We start from the raw sequence: 20,434 nt of genomic DNA, 5'->3' as shown, positions 1-20,434 counted from the left end.
TCAATTTTTCTACAGTCCAAAAAATCAATTTTCTGATGAAAAACGATGACCCGTGACCTGTCGAAATTTCTCCAGATTGTCAGAAATGGAAATTTTTTAATGTTTAATTTTTTGACTGCAAATGACTATTCCGTGTAAATTATCAATTTTGGAACAAAAAAAAGTGTGTTTAGAGTCACTTTAATGCCTGAAATTGGTCGAAATAGAAGCTTCTGAATAGGAGAAAAGGTCTATAATAATGGCAATTTTGGTCACATTGAGGCTTTAAAAAGAAGTTATTCAACATGAGGCACATTCCATATGACATTTTGAATTAATTTTTCTACAGTCCAAAAAATCTATTTTCTGATGAAAAAAGATGACCGTGACCTGTCGAAATTTCTCCAGATGGTCAGAAATGGAAATTTTTCAATGTTTAATTTTTTGACTGAAAATGACTATTCCATGTAAATAATCACTTTTGGAACAAAAATAAGTGTGTTTAAGTCACTTTAATGCCTGAAATTGGTCAAAATAGAAGCTTCTGAATAGGAGAAAAAGTCTGTAATAATGGCAATTTTGGTCACATTGAGGCTTTAAAAAGTAGTTATTCAACATGAGGCACATTCCAAATGACATTTTGAATCAATTTTGCTACAGTCCAAAAAATCCATTTTCTGATGAAAAACGATGACCCGTGACCTGTCGAAATTTCTCCAGATTGTCAGAAATGTAAATTTTTTAATGTTTAATTTTTTGACTGCAAATAACTATTCCATGTAAATTATCACTTTTGGAACAAAAGTAAGTGTGCTTAGAGTCACTTTAATGCCTGAAATTGGTCGAAATAGAAGCTTCTGAATAGGAGAAAAAGTCTGTAATAATGGCAATTTTGGTCACATTGAGGCTTTAAAAATTAGTTATTCAACATGAGGCACAATCCAAATGATATTTTGAGTCAATTTTTCTACAGTCCAAAAAATCAATTTTCTGATGAAAAACGATGACCCGTGACCTGTCGAAATTTCTCCAGATGGTCAGAAATGGACATTTTTTAATGTTTAATTTTTTGACTGCAAATGACTATTCCGTGTAAATTATCACTTTTGGAACAAAAATAAGTGTGCTTAGAGTCACTTTAATGCCTGAATATGGTCGAAATAGAAGCTTCTGAATAGGAGAAAAAGTCTGTAATAATGGCAATTTTGGTCACATTGAGGCTTTAAAAATTAGTTATTAAACATGAGGCACATTCCAAATAATATTTTGAGTCAATTTTTCTACAGTCCAAAAAATCAATTTTCTGATGAAAAACGATGACCCGTGACCTGTCGAAATTTCTCCAGATGGTCAGAAATGGACATTTTTTAATGTTTAATTTTTTGACTGCAAATGACTATTCCGTGTAAATTATCACTTTTGGAACAAAAATAAGTGTGCTTAGAGTCACTTTAATGCCTGAATATGGTCGAAATAGAAGCTTCTGAATAGGAGAAAAAGTCTGTAATAATGGCAATTTTGGTCACATTGAGGCTTTAAAAATTAGTTATTAAACATGAGGCACATTCCAAATAATATTTCGAGTCAATTTTTCTACAGTCCAAAAAATCAATTTTCTGATGAAAAACGACGACCCGTGACCTGTCGAAATTTCTCCAGATGGTCAGAAATGGAAATTTTTTCAATGTTTAAGTTTTTTGACTGAAAATGACTATTCCATGTAAATAATCACTTTTGGAACAAAAATAAGTGTGTTTAAGTCACTTTAATGCCTGAAATTGGTCAAAATAGAAGCTTCTGAATAGGAGAAAAAGTCTGTAATAATGGCAATTTTGGTCACATTGAGGCTTTAAAAAGTAGTTATTCAACATGAGGCACATTCCAAATGACATTTTGAATCAATTTTTCTACAGTCCAAAAAATCAATTTTCTGATGAAAAACGATGACCCGTGACCTGTCGAAATTTCTCCAGATTGTCAGAAATGGAAATTTTTTAATGTTTAATTTTTTGACTGCAAATGACTATTCCGTGTAAATTATCAATTTTGGAACAAAAAAAAGTGTGTTTAGAGTCACTTTAATGCCTGAAATTGGTCGAAATAGAAGCTTCTGAATAGGAGAAAAGGTCTATAATAATGGCAATTTTGGTCACATTGAGGCTTTAAAAAGAAGTTATTCAACATGAGGCACATTCCATATGACATTTTGAATTAATTTTTCTACAGTCCAAAAAAATCAATTTTCTGATGAAAAAAGATGACCGTGACCTGTCGAAATTTCTCCAGATGGTCAGAAATGGAAATTTTTCAATGTTTAATTTTTTGACTGAAAATGACTATTCCATGTAAATAATCACTTTTGGAACAAAAATAAGTGTGTTTAAGTCACTTTAATGCCTGAAATTGGTCGAAATAGAAGCTTCTGAATAGGAGAAAAAGTGTGTAATAATGGCAATATTGGTCACATTGAGGCTTTAAAAATTAGTTATTAAACATGAGGCACATTCCAAATGATATTTTGAGTCAATTTTTCTACAGTCCAAAAAATCAATTTTCTGATGAAAAACGATGACCCGTGACCTGTCGAAATTTCTCCAGATGGTCAGAAATGGAAATTTTTTCAATGTTTACGTTTTTTGACTGAAAATGACTATTCCATGTAAATAATCACTTTTGGAACAAAAATAAGTGTGTTTAAGTCACTTTAATGACTGAAATTGGTCGAAATAGAAGCTTCTGAATAGGAGAAAAAGTCTCTAATAATGGCAATTTTGGTCACATTGAGGCTTTAAAAAGTAGTTATTCAACATGAGGCACATTCCAAATGACATTTTGAATCAATTTTTCTACAATCCAAAAAATCAAATTTCTGATGAAAAACGATGACCTGTGACCTGTCGAAATTTCTCCAGATTGTCAGAAATGAACATTTTTTAATGTTTAATTTTTTGACTGCAAATGACTATTCCGTGTAAATAATCACTTTTGGAACAAAAATAAGTGTGTTTAAGTCACTTTAATGCCTGAAATTGGTCGAAATAGAAGCTTCAGAATAGGAGAAAAAGTCTGTAATAATGGCAATTTTGGTCACATTGAGGCTTTAAAAATTAGTTATTCAACATGAGGCACAATCCAAATGATATTTTGAGTCAATTTTTCTACAGTCCAAAAATCAATTTTCTGATGAAAAACGATGACCCGTGACCTGTCAAAATTTCTCCAGATGGTCAGAAATGGAAATTTTTAAATGTTTAATTTTTTGACTGAAAATGACTATTCCATGTAAATAATCACTTTTGGAACAAAAATAAGTGTGTTTAAGTCACTTTAATGCCTGAAATTGGTTGAAATAGAAGCTTCTGAATAGGAGAAAAAGTCTATAAGAATGGCAATTTTGGTCACATTGAGGCTTTAAAAAGAACTTATTCAACATGAGGCACATTCCAAATGACATTTTGAATCAATTTTTCTACAGTCCAAAAAATCAATTTTCTGATGAAAAACGATGACCCGTGACCTGTCGAAATTTCTCCAGATCGTCAGAAATGGAAATTTTTTAATGTTTAATTTTTTGACTGCAAATGACTATTCCGTGTAAATTATCACTTTTGGAGCAAAAGTAAGTGTGCTTAGAGTCACTTTAATGCCTGAAATTAGTCGAAATAGAAGCTTCTGAATAGGAGAAAAAGTCTGTAATAATGGCAATTTTGGTCACATTGAGGCTTTAAAAATTAGTTATTAAACATGAGGCACATTCCAAATGATATTTTGAGTCAATTTTTCTACAGTCCAAAAAATCAATTTTCTGATGAAAAACGATGACCCGTGACCTGTCGAAATTTCTCCAGATGGTCAGAAATGGAAATTTTTTCAATGTTTAAGTTTTTTGACTGAAAATGACTATTCCATGTAAATAATCACTTTTGGAACAAAAATAAGTGTGTTTAAGTCACTTTAATGACTGAAATTGGTCGAAATAGAAGCTTCTGAATAGGAGAAAAAGTCTCTAATAATGGCAATTTTGGTCACATTGAGGCTTTAAAAAGTAGTTATTCAACATGAGGCACATTCCAAATGACATTTTGAATCAATTTTTCTACAATCCAAAAAATCAAATTTCTGATGAAAAACGATGACCCGTGACCTGTCGAAATTTCTCCAGATTGTCAGAAATGAAAAATTTTTAATGTTTAATTTTTTGACTGCAAATGACTATTCCGTGTAAATTATCAATTTTGGAACAAAAAAAAGTGTGTTTAGAGTCACTTTAATGCCTGAAATTGGTCGAAATAGAAGCTTCTGAATAGGAGAAAAGGTCTATAATAATGGCAATTTTGGTCACATTGAGGCTTTAAAAAGAAGTTATTCAACATGAGGCACATTCCATATGACATTTTGAATCAATTTTTCTACAGTCCAAAAAAATCAATTTTCTGATGAAAAAAGATGACCGTGAACTGTCGAAATTTCTCCAGATGGTCAGAAATGGAAATTTTTCAATGTTTAATTTTTTGACTGAAAATGACTATTCCATGTAAATAATCACTTTTGGAACAAAAATAAGTGTGTTTAAGTCACTTTAATGCCTGAAATTGGTCAAAATAGAAGCTTCTGAATAGAGAAAAAGTCTGTAATAATGGCAATTTTGGTCACATTGAGGCTTTAAAAACTAGTTATTCAACATGAGGCACATTCCAAATGACATTTTTAATCAATTTTTATACAGTCCAAAAAAATCAATTTTCTGATGAAAAACGATGACCCGTGACCTGTCGAAATTTCTCCAGATTGTCAGAAATGGAAATTTTTTAATGTTTAATTTTTTGACTGCAAATGACTATTCCATGTAAATTATCACTTTTGGAACACAAATAAGTGTGTTTAGAGTTACTTTAATGCCAGAAATTGGTCGAAATAGAAGCTTCTGAATAGGAGACAAAGTCTATAATAATGGCAATTTTGGTCACATTGAGGCTTTAAAAAGAAGTTATTCAACATGAGGCACATTCCAAATGACATTTTGAATAAATTTTTGTACAGTCCAAAAAATCCATTTTCTGATGAAAAACGATGACCCGTGACCTGTCGAAATTTCTCCAGATCGTCAGAAATGGAAATTTTTTAATGTTAAATTTTTTGACTGCAAATGACTATTCCGTGTAAATTATCAATTTTGGAACAAAAAAAAGTGTGTTTAGAGTCACTTTAATGCCTGAAATTGGTCGAAATAGAAGCTTCTGAATAGGACAAAAGGTCTATAATAATGGCAATTTTGGTCACATTGAGGCTTTAAAAAGAAGTTATTCAACATGAGGCACATTCCATATGACATTTTGAATCAATTTTTCTACAGTCCAAAAAATCAATTTTCTGATGAAAAAAGATGACCGTGAACTGTCGAAATTTCTCCAGATGGTCAGAAATGGAAATTTTTCAATGTTTAATTTTTTGACTGAAAATGACTATTCCATGTAAATAATCACTTTTGGAACAAAAATAAGTGTGTTTAAGTCACTTTAATGCCTGAAATTGGTCAAAATAGAAGCTTCTGAATAGGAGAAAAAGTCTGTAATAATGGCAATTTTGGTCACATTGAGGCTTTAAAAAGTAGTTATTCAACATGAGGCACATTCCAAATGACATTTTGAATCAATTTTTATACAGTCCAAAAAAATCAATTTTCTGATGCAAAACGATGACCCGTGACCTGTCGAAATTTCTCCAGATGGTCAGAAATGTAAATTTTTTAATGTTTAATTTTTTGACTGCAAATGACTATTCCATGTAAATTATCACTTTTGGAACACAAATAAGTGTGTTTAGAGTTACTTTAATGCCAGAAATTGGTCGAAATAGAAGCTTCTGAATAGGAGAAAAAGTCTATAATAATGGCAATTTTGGTCACATTGAGGCTTTAAAAAGAAGTTATTCAACATGAGGTACATTCCAATTGACATTTTGAATACATTTTTGTACAGTCCAAAAAATCCATTTTCTGATGAAAAACGATGACCCGTGACCTGTCGAAATTTCTCCAGATCGTCAGAAATGGAAATTTTTTAATGTTTAATTTTTTGACTGTAAATGACTATTCCATGTAAATTATCACTTTTGGAACAAAAGTAAGTGTGCTTAGAGTCACTTTAATGCCTGAAATTGGTCGAAATAGAAGCTTCAGAATAGGAGAAAAAGTCTGTAATAATGGCAATTTTGGTCACATTGAGGCTTTAAAAATTAGTTATTCAACATGAGGCACAATCCAAATGATATTTTGAGTCAATTTTTCTACAGTCCAAAAATCAATTTTCTGATGAAAAACGATGACCCGTGACCTGTCAAAATTTCTCCAGATGGTCAGAAATGGAAATTTTTAAATGTTTAATTTTTTGACTGAAAATGACTATTCCATGTAAATAATCACTTTTGGAACAAAAATAAGTGTGTTTAAGTCACTTTAATGCCTGAAATTGGTTGAAATAGAAGCTTCTGAATAGGAGAAAAAGTCTATAAGAATGGCAATTTTGGTCACATTGAGGCTTTAAAAAGAACTTATTCAACATGAGGCACATTCCAAATGACATTTTGAATCAATTTTTCTACAGTCCAAAAAATCAATTTTCTGATGAAAAACGATGACCCGTGACCTGTCGAAATTTCTCCAGATCGTCAGAAATGGAAATTTTTTAATGTTTAATTTTTTGACTGCAAATGACTATTCCGTGTAAATTATCACTTTTGGAGCAAAAGTAAGTGTGCTTAGAGTCACTTTAATGCCTGAAATTAGTCGAAATAGAAGCTTCTGAATAGGAGAAAAAGTCTGTAATAATGGCAATTTTGGTCACATTGAGGCTTTAAAAATTAGTTATTAAACATGAGGCACATTCCAAATGATATTTTGAGTCAATTTTTCTACAGTCCAAAAAATCAATTTTCTGATGAAAAACGATGACCCGTGACCTGTCGAAATTTCTCCAGATGGTCAGAAATGGAAATTTTTTCAATGTTTAAGTTTTTTGACTGAAAATGACTATTCCATGTAAATAATCACTTTTGGAACAAAAATAAGTGTGTTTAAGTCACTTTAATGACTGAAATTGGTCGAAATAGAAGCTTCTGAATAGGAGAAAAAGTCTCTAATAATGGCAATTTTGGTCACATTGAGGCTTTAAAAAGTAGTTATTCAACATGAGGCACATTCCATATGACATTTTGAATCAATTTTTCTACAGTCCAAAAAATCAATTTTCTGATGAAAAAAGATGACCGTGAACTGTCGAAATTTCTCCAGATGGTCAGAAATGGAAATTTTTCAATGTTTAATTTTTTGACTGAAAATGACTATTCCATGTAAATAATCACTTTTGGAACAAAAATAAGTGTGTTTAAGTCACTTTAATGCCTGAAATTGGTCAAAATAGAAGCTTCTGAATAGGAGAAAAAGTCTGTAATAATGGCAATTTTGGTCACATTGAGGCTTTAAAAAGTAGTTATTCAACATGAGGCACATTCCAAATGACATTTTGAATCAATTTTTATACAGTCCAAAAAAATCAATTTTCTGATGAAAAACGATGACCCGTGACCTGTCGAAATTTCTCCAGATGGTCAGAAATGTAAATTTTTTAATGTTTAATTTTTTGACTGCAAATGACTATTCCATGTAAATTATCACTTTTGGAACACAAATAAGTGTGTTTAGAGTTACTTTAATGCCAGAAATTGGTCGAAATAGAAGCTTCTGAATAGGAGAAAAAGTCTATAATAATGGCAATTTTGGTCACATTGAGGCTTTAAAAAGAAGTTATTCAACATGAGGTACATTCCAAATGACATTTTGAATACATTTTTGTACAGTCCAAAAAATCCATTTTCTGATGAAAAACGATGACCCGTGACCTGTCGAAATTTCTCCAGATCGTCAGAAATGGAAATTTTTTAATGTTTAATTTTTTGACTGTAAATGACTATTCCATGTAAATTATCACTTTTGGAACAAAAGTAAGTGTGCTTAGAGTCACTTTAATGCCTGAAATTGGTCGAAATAGAAGCTTCAGAATAGGAGAAAAAGTCTGTAATAATGGCAATTTTGGTCACATTGAGGCTTTAAAAATTAGTTATTCAACATGAGGCACAATCCAAATGATATTTTGAGTCAATTTTTCTACAGTCCAAAAATCAATTTTCTGATGAAAAACGATGACCCGTGACCTGTCAAAATTTCTCCAGATGGTCAGAAATGGAAATTTTTAAATGTTTAATTTTTTGACTGAAAATGACTATTCCATGTAAATAATCACTTTTGGAACAAAAATAAGTGTGTTTAAGTCACTTTAATGCCTGAAATTGGTTGAAATAGAAGCTTCTGAATAGGAGAAAAAGTCTATAAGAATGGCAATTTTGGTCACATTGAGGCTTTAAAAAGAACTTATTCAACATGAGGCACATTCCAAATGACATTTTGAATCAATTTTTCTACAGTCCAAAAAATCAATTTTCTGATGAAAAACGATGACCCGTGACCTGTCGAAATTTCTCCAGATCGTCAGAAATGGAAATTTTTTAATGTTTAATTTTTTGACTGCAAATGACTATTCCGTGTAAATTATCACTTTTGGAGCAAAAGTAAGTGTGCTTAGAGTCACTTTAATGCCTGAAATTAGTCGAAATAGAAGCTTCTGAATAGGAGAAAAAGTCTGTAATAATGGCAATTTTGGTCACATTGAGGCTTTAAAAATTAGTTATTAAACATGAGGCACATTCCAAATGATATTTTGAGTCAATTTTTCTACAGTCCAAAAAATCAATTTTCTGATGAAAAACGATGACCCGTGACCTGTCGAAATTTCTCCAGATGGTCAGAAATGGAAATTTTTTCAATGTTTAAGTTTTTTGACTGAAAATGACTATTCCATGTAAATAATCACTTTTGGAACAAAAATAAGTGTGTTTAAGTCACTTTAATGACTGAAATTGGTCGAAATAGAAGCTTCTGAATAGGAGAAAAAGTCTCTAATAATGGCAATTTTGGTCACATTGAGGCTTTAAAAAGTAGTTATTCAACATGAGGCACATTCCAAATGACATTTTGAATCAATTTTTCTACAATCCAAAAAATCAAATTTCTGATGAAAAACGATGACCCGTGACCTGTCGAAATTTCTCCAGATTGTCAGAAATGAAAAATTTTTAATGTTTAATTTTTTGACTGCAAATGACTATTCCGTGTAAATTATCAATTTTGGAACAAAAAAAAGTGTGTTTAGAGTCACTTTAATGCTTGAAATTGGTCGAAATAGAAGCTTCTGAATAGGAGAAAAGGTCTATAATAATGGCAATTTTGGTCACATTGAGGCTTTAAAAAGAAGTTATTCAACATGAGGCACATTCCATATGACATTTTGAATCAATTTTTCTACAGTCCAAAAAAATCAATTTTCTGATGAAAAAAGATGACCGTGAACTGTCGAAATTTCTCCAGATGGTCAGAAATGGAAATTTTTCAATGTTTAATTTTTTGACTGAAAATGACTATTCCATGTAAATAATCACTTTTGGAACAAAAATAAGTGTGTTTAAGTCACTTTAATGCCTGAAATTGGTCAAAATAGAAGCTTCTGAATAGAGAAAAAGTCTGTAATAATGGCAATTTTGGTCACATTGAGGCTTTAAAAAGTAGTTATTCAACATGAGGCACATTCCAAATGACATTTTTAATCAATTTTTATACAGTCCAAAAAAATCAATTTTCTGATGAAAAACGATGACCCGTGACCTGTCGAAATTTCTCCAGATTGTCAGAAATGGAAATTTTTTAATGTTTAATTTTTTGACTGCAAATGACTATTCCATGTAAATTATCACTTTTGGAACACAAATAAGTGTGTTTAGAGTTACTTTAATGCCAGAAATTGGTCGAAATAGAAGCTTCTGAATAGGAGACAAAGTCTATAATAATGGCAATTTTGGTCACATTGAGGCTTTAAAAAGAAGTTATTCAACATGAGGCACATTCCAAATGACATTTTGAATAAATTTTTGTACAGTCCAAAAAATCCATTTTCTGATGAAAAACGATGACCCGTGACCTGTCGAAATTTCTCCAGATCGTCAGAAATGGAAATTTTTTAATGTTAAATTTTTTTACTGCAAATGACTATTCCGTGTAAATTATCAATTTTGGAACAAAAAAAAGTGTGTTTAGAGTCACTTTAATGCCTGAAATTGGTCGAAATAGAAGCTTCTGAATAGGACAAAAGGTCTATAATAATGGCAATTTTGGTCACATTGAGGCTTTAAAAAGAAGTTATTCAACATGAGGCACATTCCATATGACATTTTGAATCAATTTTTCTACAGTCCAAAAAATCAATTTTCTGATGAAAAAAGATGACCGTGAACTGTCGAAATTTCTCCAGATGGTCAGAAATGGAAATTTTTCAATGTTTAATTTTTTGACTGAAAATGACTATTCCATGTAAATAATCACTTTTGGAACAAAAATAAGTGTGTTTAAGTCACTTTAATGCCTGAAATTGGTCAAAATAGAAGCTTCTGAATAGGAGAAAAAGTCTGTAATAATGGCAATTTTGGTCACATTGAGGCTTTAAAAAGTAGTTATTCAACATGAGGCACATTCCAAATGACATTTTGAATCAATTTTTATACAGTCCAAAAAAATCAATTTTCTGATGCAAAACGATGACCCGTGACCTGTCGAAATTTCTCCAGATGGTCAGAAATGTAAATTTTTTAATGTTTAATTTTTTGACTGCAAATGACTATTCCATGTAAATTATCACTTTTGGAACACAAATAAGTGTGTTTAGAGTTACTTTAATGCCAGAAATTGGTCGAAATAGAAGCTTCTGAATAGGAGAAAAAGTCTATAATAATGGCAATTTTGGTCACATTGAGGCTTTAAAAAGAAGTTATTCAACATGAGGTACATTCCAATTGACATTTTGAATACATTTTTGTACAGTCCAAAAAATCCATTTTCTGATGAAAAACGATGACCCGTGACCTGTCGAAATTTCTCCAGATCGTCAGAAATGGAAATTTTTTAATGTTTAATTTTTTGACTGTAAATGACTATTCCATGTAAATTATCACTTTTGGAACAAAAGTAAGTGTGCTTAGAGTCACTTTAATGCCTGAAATTGGTCGAAATAGAAGCTTCAGAATAGGAGAAAAAGTCTGTAATAATGGCAATTTTGGTCACATTGAGGCTTTAAAAATTAGTTATTCAACATGAGGCACAATCCAAATGATATTTTGAGTCAATTTTTCTACAGTCCAAAAATCAATTTTCTGATGAAAAACGATGACCCGTGACCTGTCAAAATTTCTCCAGATGGTCAGAAATGGAAATTTTTAAATGTTTAATTTTTTGACTGAAAATGACTATTCCATGTAAATAATCACTTTTGGAACAAAAATAAGTGTGTTTAAGTCACTTTAATGCCTGAAATTGGTTGAAATAGAAGCTTCTGAATAGGAGAAAAAGTCTATAAGAATGGCAATTTTGGTCACATTGAGGCTTTAAAAAGAACTTATTCAACATGAGGCACATTCCAAATGACATTTTGAATCAATTTTTCTACAGTCCAAAAAATCAATTTTCTGATGAAAAACGATGACCCGTGACCTGTCGAAATTTCTCCAGATCGTCAGAAATGGAAATTTTTTAATGTTTAATTTTTTGACTGCAAATGACTATTCCGTGTAAATTATCACTTTTGGAGCAAAAGTAAGTGTGCTTAGAGTCACTTTAATGCCTGAAATTAGTCGAAATAGAAGCTTCTGAATAGGAGAAAAAGTCTGTAATAATGGCAATTTTGGTCACATTGAGGCTTTAAAAATTAGTTATTAAACATGAGGCACATTCCAAATGATATTTTGAGTCAATTTTTCTACAGTCCAAAAAATCAATTTTCTGATGAAAAACGATGACCCGTGACCTGTCGAAATTTCTCCAGATGGTCAGAAATGGAAATTTTTTCAATGTTTAAGTTTTTTGACTGAAAATGACTATTCCATGTAAATAATCACTTTTGGAACAAAAATAAGTGTGTTTAAGTCACTTTAATGCCTGAAATTGGTCAAAATAGAAGCTTCTGAATAGAGAAAAAGTCTGTAATAATGGCAATTTTGGTCACATTGAGGCTTTAAAAAGTAGTTATTCAACATGAGGCACATTCCAAATGACATTTTTAATCAATTTTTATACAGTCCAAAAAAATCAATTTTCTGATGAAAAACGATGACCCGTGACCTGTCGAAATTTCTCCAGATTGTCAGAAATGGAAATTTTTTAATGTTTAATTTTTTGACTGCATATGACTATTCCATGTAAATTATCACTTTTGGAACACAAATAAGTGTGTTTAGAGTTACTTTAATGCCAGAAATTGGTCAAAATAGAAGCTTCTGAATAGGAGACAAAGTCTATAATAATGGCAATTTTGGTCACATTGAGGCTTTAAAAAGAAGTTATTCAACATGAGGCACATTCCAAATGACATTTTGAATCAATTTTTCTACAATCCAAAAAATCAAATTTCTGATGAAAAACGATGACCTGTGACCTGTCGAAATTTCTCCAGATTGTCAGAAATGAACATTTTTTAATGTTTAATTTTTTGACTGCAAATGACTATTCCGTGTAAATAATCACTTTTGGAACAAAAATAAGTGTGTTTAAGTCACTTTAATGCCTGAAATTGGTCAAAATAGAAGCTTCTGAATAGAGAAAAAGTCTGTAATAATGGCAATTTTGGTCACATTGAGGCTTTAAAAAGTAGTTATTCAACATGAGGCACATTCCAAATGACATTTTTAATCAATTTTTATACAGTCCAAAAAAATCAATTTTCTGATGAAAAACGATGACCCGTGACCTGTCGAAATTTCTCCAGATTGTCAGAAATGGAAATTTTTTAATGTTTAATTTTTTGACTGCAAATGACTATTCCATGTAAATTATCACTTTTGGAACACAAATAAGTGTGTTTAGAGTTACTTTAATGCCAGAAATTGGTCAAAATAGAAGCTTCTGAATAGGAGACAAAGTCTATAATAATGGCAATTTTGGTCACATTGAGGCTTTAAAAAGAAGTTATTCAACATGAGGCACATTCCAAATGACATTTTGAATACATTTTTGTACAGTCCAAAAAATCCATTTTCTGATGAAAAACGATGACCCGTGACCTGTCGAAATTTCTCCAGATCGTCAGAAATGGAAATTTTTTAATGTTTAATTTTTTGACTGTAAATGACTATTCCATGTAAATTATCACTTTTGGAACAAAAATAAGTGTGTTTAGAGTCACTTTAATGCCTGAAATTGGTCGAAATAGAAGCTTCTGAATAGGAGAAAAAGTCTGTAATAATGGCAATTTTGGTCACATTGAGGCTTTAAAAAGTAGTTATTCAACATGAGGCACATTCCAAATGACATTTTGAATCAATTTTTCTACAGTCCAAAAAATCAATTTTCTGATGAAAAACGATGACCCGTGACCTGTCGAAATTTCTCCAGATTGTCAGAAATGAAAATTTTTTAATGTTTAATTTTTTGACTGCAAATGACTATTCCGTGTAAATTATCAATTTTGGAACAAAAAAAAGTGTGTTTAGAGTCACTTTAATGCCTGAAATTGGTCGAAATAGAAGCTTCTGAATAGGACAAAAGGTCTATAATAATGGCAATTTTGGTCACATTGAGGCTTTAAAAAGAAGTTATTCAACATGAGGCACATTCCATATGACATTTTGAATCAATTTTTCTACAGTCCAAAAAATCAATTTTCTGATGAAAAAAGATGACCGTGAACTGTCGAAATTTCTCCAGATGGTCAGAAATGGAAATTTTTCAATGTTTAATTTTTTGACTGAAAATGACTATTCCATGTAAATAATCACTTTTGGAACAAAAATAAGTGTGTTTAAGTCACTTTAATGCCTGAAATTGGTCAAAATAGAAGCTTCTGAATAGGAGAAAAAGTCTGTAATAATGGCAATTTTGGTCACATTGAGGCTTTAAAAAGTAGTTATTCAACATGAGGCACATTCCAAATGACATTTTGAATCAATTTTTATACAGTCCAAAAAAATCAATTTTCTGATGAAAAACGATGACCCGTGACCTGTCGAAATTTCTCCAGATGGTCAGAAATGTAAATTTTTTAATGTTTAATTTTTTGACTGCAAATGACTATTCCATGTAAATTATCACTTTTGGAACACAAATAAGTGTGTTTAGAGTTACTTTAATGCCAGAAATTGGTCAAAATAGAAGCTTCTGAATAGGAGACAAAGTCTATAATAATGGCAATTTTGGTCACATTGAGGCTTTAAAAAGAAGTTATTCAACATGAGGCACATTCCAAATGACATTTTGAATAAATTTTTGTACAGTCCAAAAAATCCATTTTCTGATGAAAAACGATGACCCGTGACCTGTCGAAATTTCTCCAGATCGTCAGAAATGGAAATTTTTTAATGTTTAATTTTTTGACTGTAAATGACTATTCCATGTAAATTATCACTTTTGGAACAAAAATAAGTGTGTTTAGAGTCACTTTAATGCCTGAAATTGGTCGAAATAGAAGCTTCTGAATAGGAGAAAAAGTCTGTAATAATGGCAATTTTGGTCACATTGAGGCTTTAAAAAGTAGTTATTCAACATGAGGCACATTCCAAATGACATTTTGAATCAATTTTTCTACAGTCCAAAAAATCAATTTTCTGATGAAAAACGATGACCCGTGACCTGTCGAAATTTCTCCAGATTGTCAGAAATGAAAATTTTTTAATGTTTAATTTTTTGACTGCAAATGACTATTCCGTGTAAATTATCAATTTTGGAACAAAAAAAAGTGTGTTTAGAGTCACTTTAATGCCTGAAATTGGTCGAAATAGAAGCTTCTGAATAGGACAAAAGGTCTATAATAATGGCAATTTTGGTCACATTGAGGCTTTAAAAAGAAGTTATTCAACATGAGGCACATTCCATATGACATTTTGAATCAATTTTTCTACAGTCCAAAAAATCAATTTTCTGATGAAAAAAGATGACCGTGAACTGTCGAAATTTCTCCAGATGGTCAGAAATGGAAATTTTTCAATGTTTAATTTTTTGACTGAAAATGACTATTCCATGTAAATAATCACTTTTGGAACAAAAATAAGTGTGTTTAAGTCACTTTAATGCCTGAAATTGGTCAAAATAGAAGCTTCTGAATAGGAGAAAAAGTCTGTAATAATGGCAATTTTGGTCACATTGAGGCTTTAAAAAGTAGTTATTCAACATGAGGCACATTCCAAATGACATTTTGAATCAATTTTTATACAGTCCAAAAAAATCAATTTTCTGATGAAAAACGATGACCCGTGACCTGTCGAAATTTCTCCAGATGGTCAGAAATGTAAATTTTTTAATGTTTAATTTTTTGACTGCAAATGACTATTCCATGTAAATTATCACTTTTGGAACACAAATAAGTGTGTTTAGAGTTACTTTAATGCCAGAAATTGGTCGAAATAGAAGCTTCTGAATAGGAGAAAAAGTCTATAATAATGGCAATTTTGGTCACATTGAGGCTTTAAAAAGAAGTTATTCAACATGAGGTACATTCCAAATGACATTTTGAATACATTTTTGTACAGTCCAAAAAATCCATTTTCTGATGAAAAACGATGACCCGTGACCTGTCGAAATTTCTCCAGATCGTCAGAAATGGAAATTTTTTAATGTTTAATTTTTTGACTGTAAATGACTATTCCATGTAAATTATCACTTTTGGAACAAAAGTAAGTGTGCTTAGAGTCACTTTAATGCCTGAAATTGGTCGAAATAGAAGCTTCAGAATAGGAGAAAAAGTCTGTAATAATGGCAATTTTGGTCACATTGAGGCTTTAAAAATTAGTTATTCAACATGAGGCACAATCCAAATGATATTTTGAGTCAATTTTTCTACAGTCCAAAAATCAATTTTCTGATGAAAAACGATGACCCGTGACCTGTCAAAATTTCTCCAGATCGTCAGAAATGGAAATTTTTTAATGTTTAATTTTTTGACTGTAAGTGACTATTCCGTGTAAATTATCAATTTTGGAACAAAAAAAAGTGTGTTTAGAGTCACTTTAATGCCTGAAATTGGTCGAAATAGAAGCTTCTGAATAGGACAAAAGGTCTATAATAATGGCAATTTTGGTCACATTGAGGCTTTAAAAAGAAGTTATTCAACATGAGGCACATTCCATATGACATTTTGAATCAATTTTTCTACAGTCCAAAAAATCAATTTTCTGATGAAAAAAGATGACCGTGAACTGTCGAAATTTCTCCAGATGGTCAGAAATGGAAATTTTTCAATGTTTAATTTTTTGACTGAAAATGACTATTCCATGTAAATAATCACTTTTGGAACAAAAATAAGTGTGTTTAAGTCACTTTAATGCCTGAAATTGGTCAAAATAGAAGCTTCTGAATAGGAGAAAAAGTCTGTAATAATGGCAATTTTGGTCACATTGAGGCTTTAAAAAGTAGTTATTCAACATGAGGCACATTCCAAATGACATTTTGAATCAATTTTTATACAGTCCAAAAAAATCAATTTTCTGATGAAAAACGATGACCCGTGACCTGTCGAAATTTCTCCAGATGGTCAGAAATGTAAATTTTTTAATGTTTAATTTTTTGACTGCAAATGACTATTCCATGTAAATTATCACTTTTGGAACACAAATAAGTGTGTTTAGAGTTACTTTAATGCCAGAAATTGGTCAAAATAGAAGCTTCTGAATAGGAGACAAAGTCTATAATAATGGCAATTTTGGTCACATTGAGGCTTTAAAAAGAAGTTATTCAACATGAGGCACATTCCAAATGACATTTTGAATAAATTTTTGTACAGTCCAAAAAATCCATTTTCTGATGAAAAACGATGACCCGTGACCTGTCGAAATTTCTCCAGATCGTCAGAAATGGAAATTTTTTAATGTTTAATTTTTTGACTGTAAATGACTATTCCATGTAAATTATCACTTTTGGAACAAAAATAAGTGTGTTTAGAGTCACTTTAATGCCTGAAATTGGTCGAAATAGAAGCTTCTGAATAGGAGAAAAAGTCTGTAATAATGGCAATTTTGGTCACATTGAGGCTTTAAAAAGTAGTTATTCAACATGAGGCACATTCCAAATGACATTTTGAATCAATTTTTCTACAGTCCAAAAAATCAATTTTCTGATGAAAAACGATGACCCGTGACCTGTCGAAATTTCTCCAGATTGTCAGAAATGAAAATTTTTTAATGTTTAATTTTTTGACTGCAAATGACTATTCCGTGTAAATTATCAATTTTGGAACAAAAAAAAGTGTGTTTAGAGTCACTTTAATGCCTGAAATTGGTCGAAATAGAAGCTTCTGAATAGGACAAAAGGTCTATAATAATGGCAATTTTGGTCACATTGAGGCTTTAAAAAGAAGTTATTCAACATGAGGCACATTCCATATGACATTTTGAATCAATTTTTCTACAGTCCAAAAAATCAATTTTCTGATGAAAAAAGATGACCGTGAACTGTCGAAATTTCTCCAGATGGTCAGAAATGGAAATTTTTCAATGTTTAATTTTTTGACTGAAAATGACTATTCCATGTAAATAATCACTTTTGGAACAAAAATAAGTGTGTTTAAGTCACTTTAATGCCTGAAATTGGTCAAAATAGAAGCTTCTGAATAGGAGAAAAAGTCTGTAATAATGGCAATTTTGGTCACATTGAGGCTTTAAAAAGTAGTTATTCAACATGAGGCACATTCCAAATGACATTTTGAATCAATTTTTATACAGTCCAAAAAAATCAATTTTCTGATGAAAAACGATGACCCGTGACCTGTCGAAATTTCTCCAGATGGTCAGAAATGTAAATTTTTTAATGTTTAATTTTTTGACTGCAAATGACTATTCCATGTAAATTATCACTTTTGGAACACAAATAAGTGTGTTTAGAGTTACTTTAATGCCAGAAATTGGTCGAAATAGAAGCTTCTGAATAGGAGAAAAAGTCTATAATAATGGCAATTTTGGTCACATTGAGGCTTTAAAAAGAAGTTATTCAACATGAGGTACATTCCAAATGACATTTTGAATACATTTTTGTACAGTCCAAAAAATCCATTTTCTGATGAAAAACGATGACCCGTGACCTGTCGAAATTTCTCCAGATCGTCAGAAATGGAAATTTTTTAATGTTTAATTTTTTGACTGTAAATGACTATTCCATGTAAATTATCACTTTTGGAACAAAAGTAAGTGTGCTTAGAGTCACTTTAATGCCTGAAATTGGTCGAAATAGAAGCTTCAGAATAGGAGAAAAAGTCTGTAATAATGGCAATTTTGGTCACATTGAGGCTTTAAAAATTAGTTATTCAACATGAGGCACAATCCAAATGATATTTTGAGTCAATTTTTCTACAGTCCAAAAATCAATTTTCTGATGAAAAACGATGACCCGTGACCTGTCAAAATTTCTCCAGATGGTCAGAAATGGAAATTTTTAAATGTTTAATTTTTTGACTGAAAATGACTATTCCATGTAAATAATCACTTTTGGAACAAAAATAAGTGTGTTTAAGTCACTTTAATGCCTGAAATTGGTTGAAATAGAAGCTTCTGAATAGGAGAAAAAGTCTATAAGAATGGCAATTTTGGTCACATTGAGGCTTTAAAAAGAACTTATTCAACATGAGGCACATTCCAAATGACATTTTGAATCAATTTTTCTACAGTCCAAAAAATCAATTTTCTGATGAAAAACGATGACCCGTGACCTGTCGAAATTTCTCCAGATCGTCAGAAATGGAAATTTTTTAATGTTTAATTTTTTGACTGCAAATGACTATTCCGTGTAAATTATCACTTTTGGAGCAAAAGTAAGTGTGCTTAGAGTCACTTTAATGCCTGAAATTAGTCGAAATAGAAGCTTCTGAATAGGAGAAAAAGTCTGTAATAATGGCAATTTTGGTCACATTGAGGCTTTAAAAATTAGTTATTAAACATGAGGCACATTCCAAATGATATTTTGAGTCAATTTTTCTACAGTCCAAAAAATCAATTTTCTGATGAAAAACGATGACCCGTGACCTGTCGAAATTTCTCCAGATGGTCAGAAATGGAAATTTTTTCAATGTTTAAGTTTTTTGACTGAAAATGACTATTCCATGTAAATAATCACTTTTGGAACAAAAATAAGTGTGTTTAAGTCACTTTAATGACTGAAATTGGTCGAAATAGAAGCTTCTGAATAGGAGAAAAAGTCTCTAATAATGGCAATTTTGGTCACATTGAGGCTTTAAAAAGTAGTTATTCAACATGAGGCACATTCCAAATGACATTTTGAATCAATTTTTCTACAATCCAAAAAATCAAATTTCTGATGAAAAACGATGACCCGTGACCTGTCGAAATTTCTCCAGATTGTCAGAAATGAAAAATTTTTAATGTTTAATTTTTTGACTGCAAATGACTATTCCGTGTAAATTATCAATTTTGGAACAAAAAAAAGTGTGTTTAGAGTCACTTTAATGCCTGAAATTGGTCGAAATAGAAGCTTCTGAATAGGAGAAAAGGTCTATAATAATGGCAATTTTGGTCACATTGAGGCTTTAAAAAGAAGTTATTCAACATGAGGCACATTCCATATGACATTTTGAATCAATTTTTCTACAGTCCAAAAAAATCAATTTTCTGATGAAAAAAGATGACCGTGAACTGTCGAAATTTCTCCAGATGGTCAGAAATGGAAATTTTTCAATGTTTAATTTTTTGACTGAAAATGACTATTCCATGTAAATAATCACTTTTGGAACAAAAATAAGTGTGTTTAAGTCACTTTAATGCCTGAAATTGGTCAAAATAGAAGCTTCTGAATAGAGAAAAAGTCTGTAATAATGGCAATTTTGGTCACATTGAGGCTTTAAAAAGTAGTTATTCAACATGAGGCACATTCCAAATGACATTTTTAATCAATTTTTATACAGTCCAAAAAAATCAATTTTCTGATGAAAAACGATGACCCGTGACCTGTCGAAATTTCTCCAGATTGTCAGAAATGGAAATTTTTTAATGTTTAATTTTTTGACTGCAAATGACTATTCCATGTAAATTATCACTTTTGGAACACAAATAAGTGTGTTTAGAGTTACTTTAATGCCAGAAATTGGTCGAAATAGAAGCTTCTGAATAGGAGACAAAGTCTATAATAATGGCAATTTTGGTCACATTGAGGCTTTAAAAAGAAGTTATTCAACATGAGGCACATTCCAAATGACATTTTGAATAAATTTTTGTACAGTCCAAAAAATCCATTTTCTGATGAAAAACGATGACCCGTGACCTGTCGAAATTTCTCCAGATCGTCAGAAATGGAAATTTTTTAATGTTTAAT

The sequence above is a fragment of the Triturus cristatus genome, chromosome 9 (assembly GCF_964204655.1).
Source record: "Triturus cristatus chromosome 9, aTriCri1.1, whole genome shotgun sequence".
In the NCBI taxonomy this organism is placed as follows: Eukaryota; Metazoa; Chordata; class Amphibia; order Caudata; family Salamandridae; genus Triturus; species Triturus cristatus.
This window is presented reverse-complemented; position numbering follows the sequence as displayed.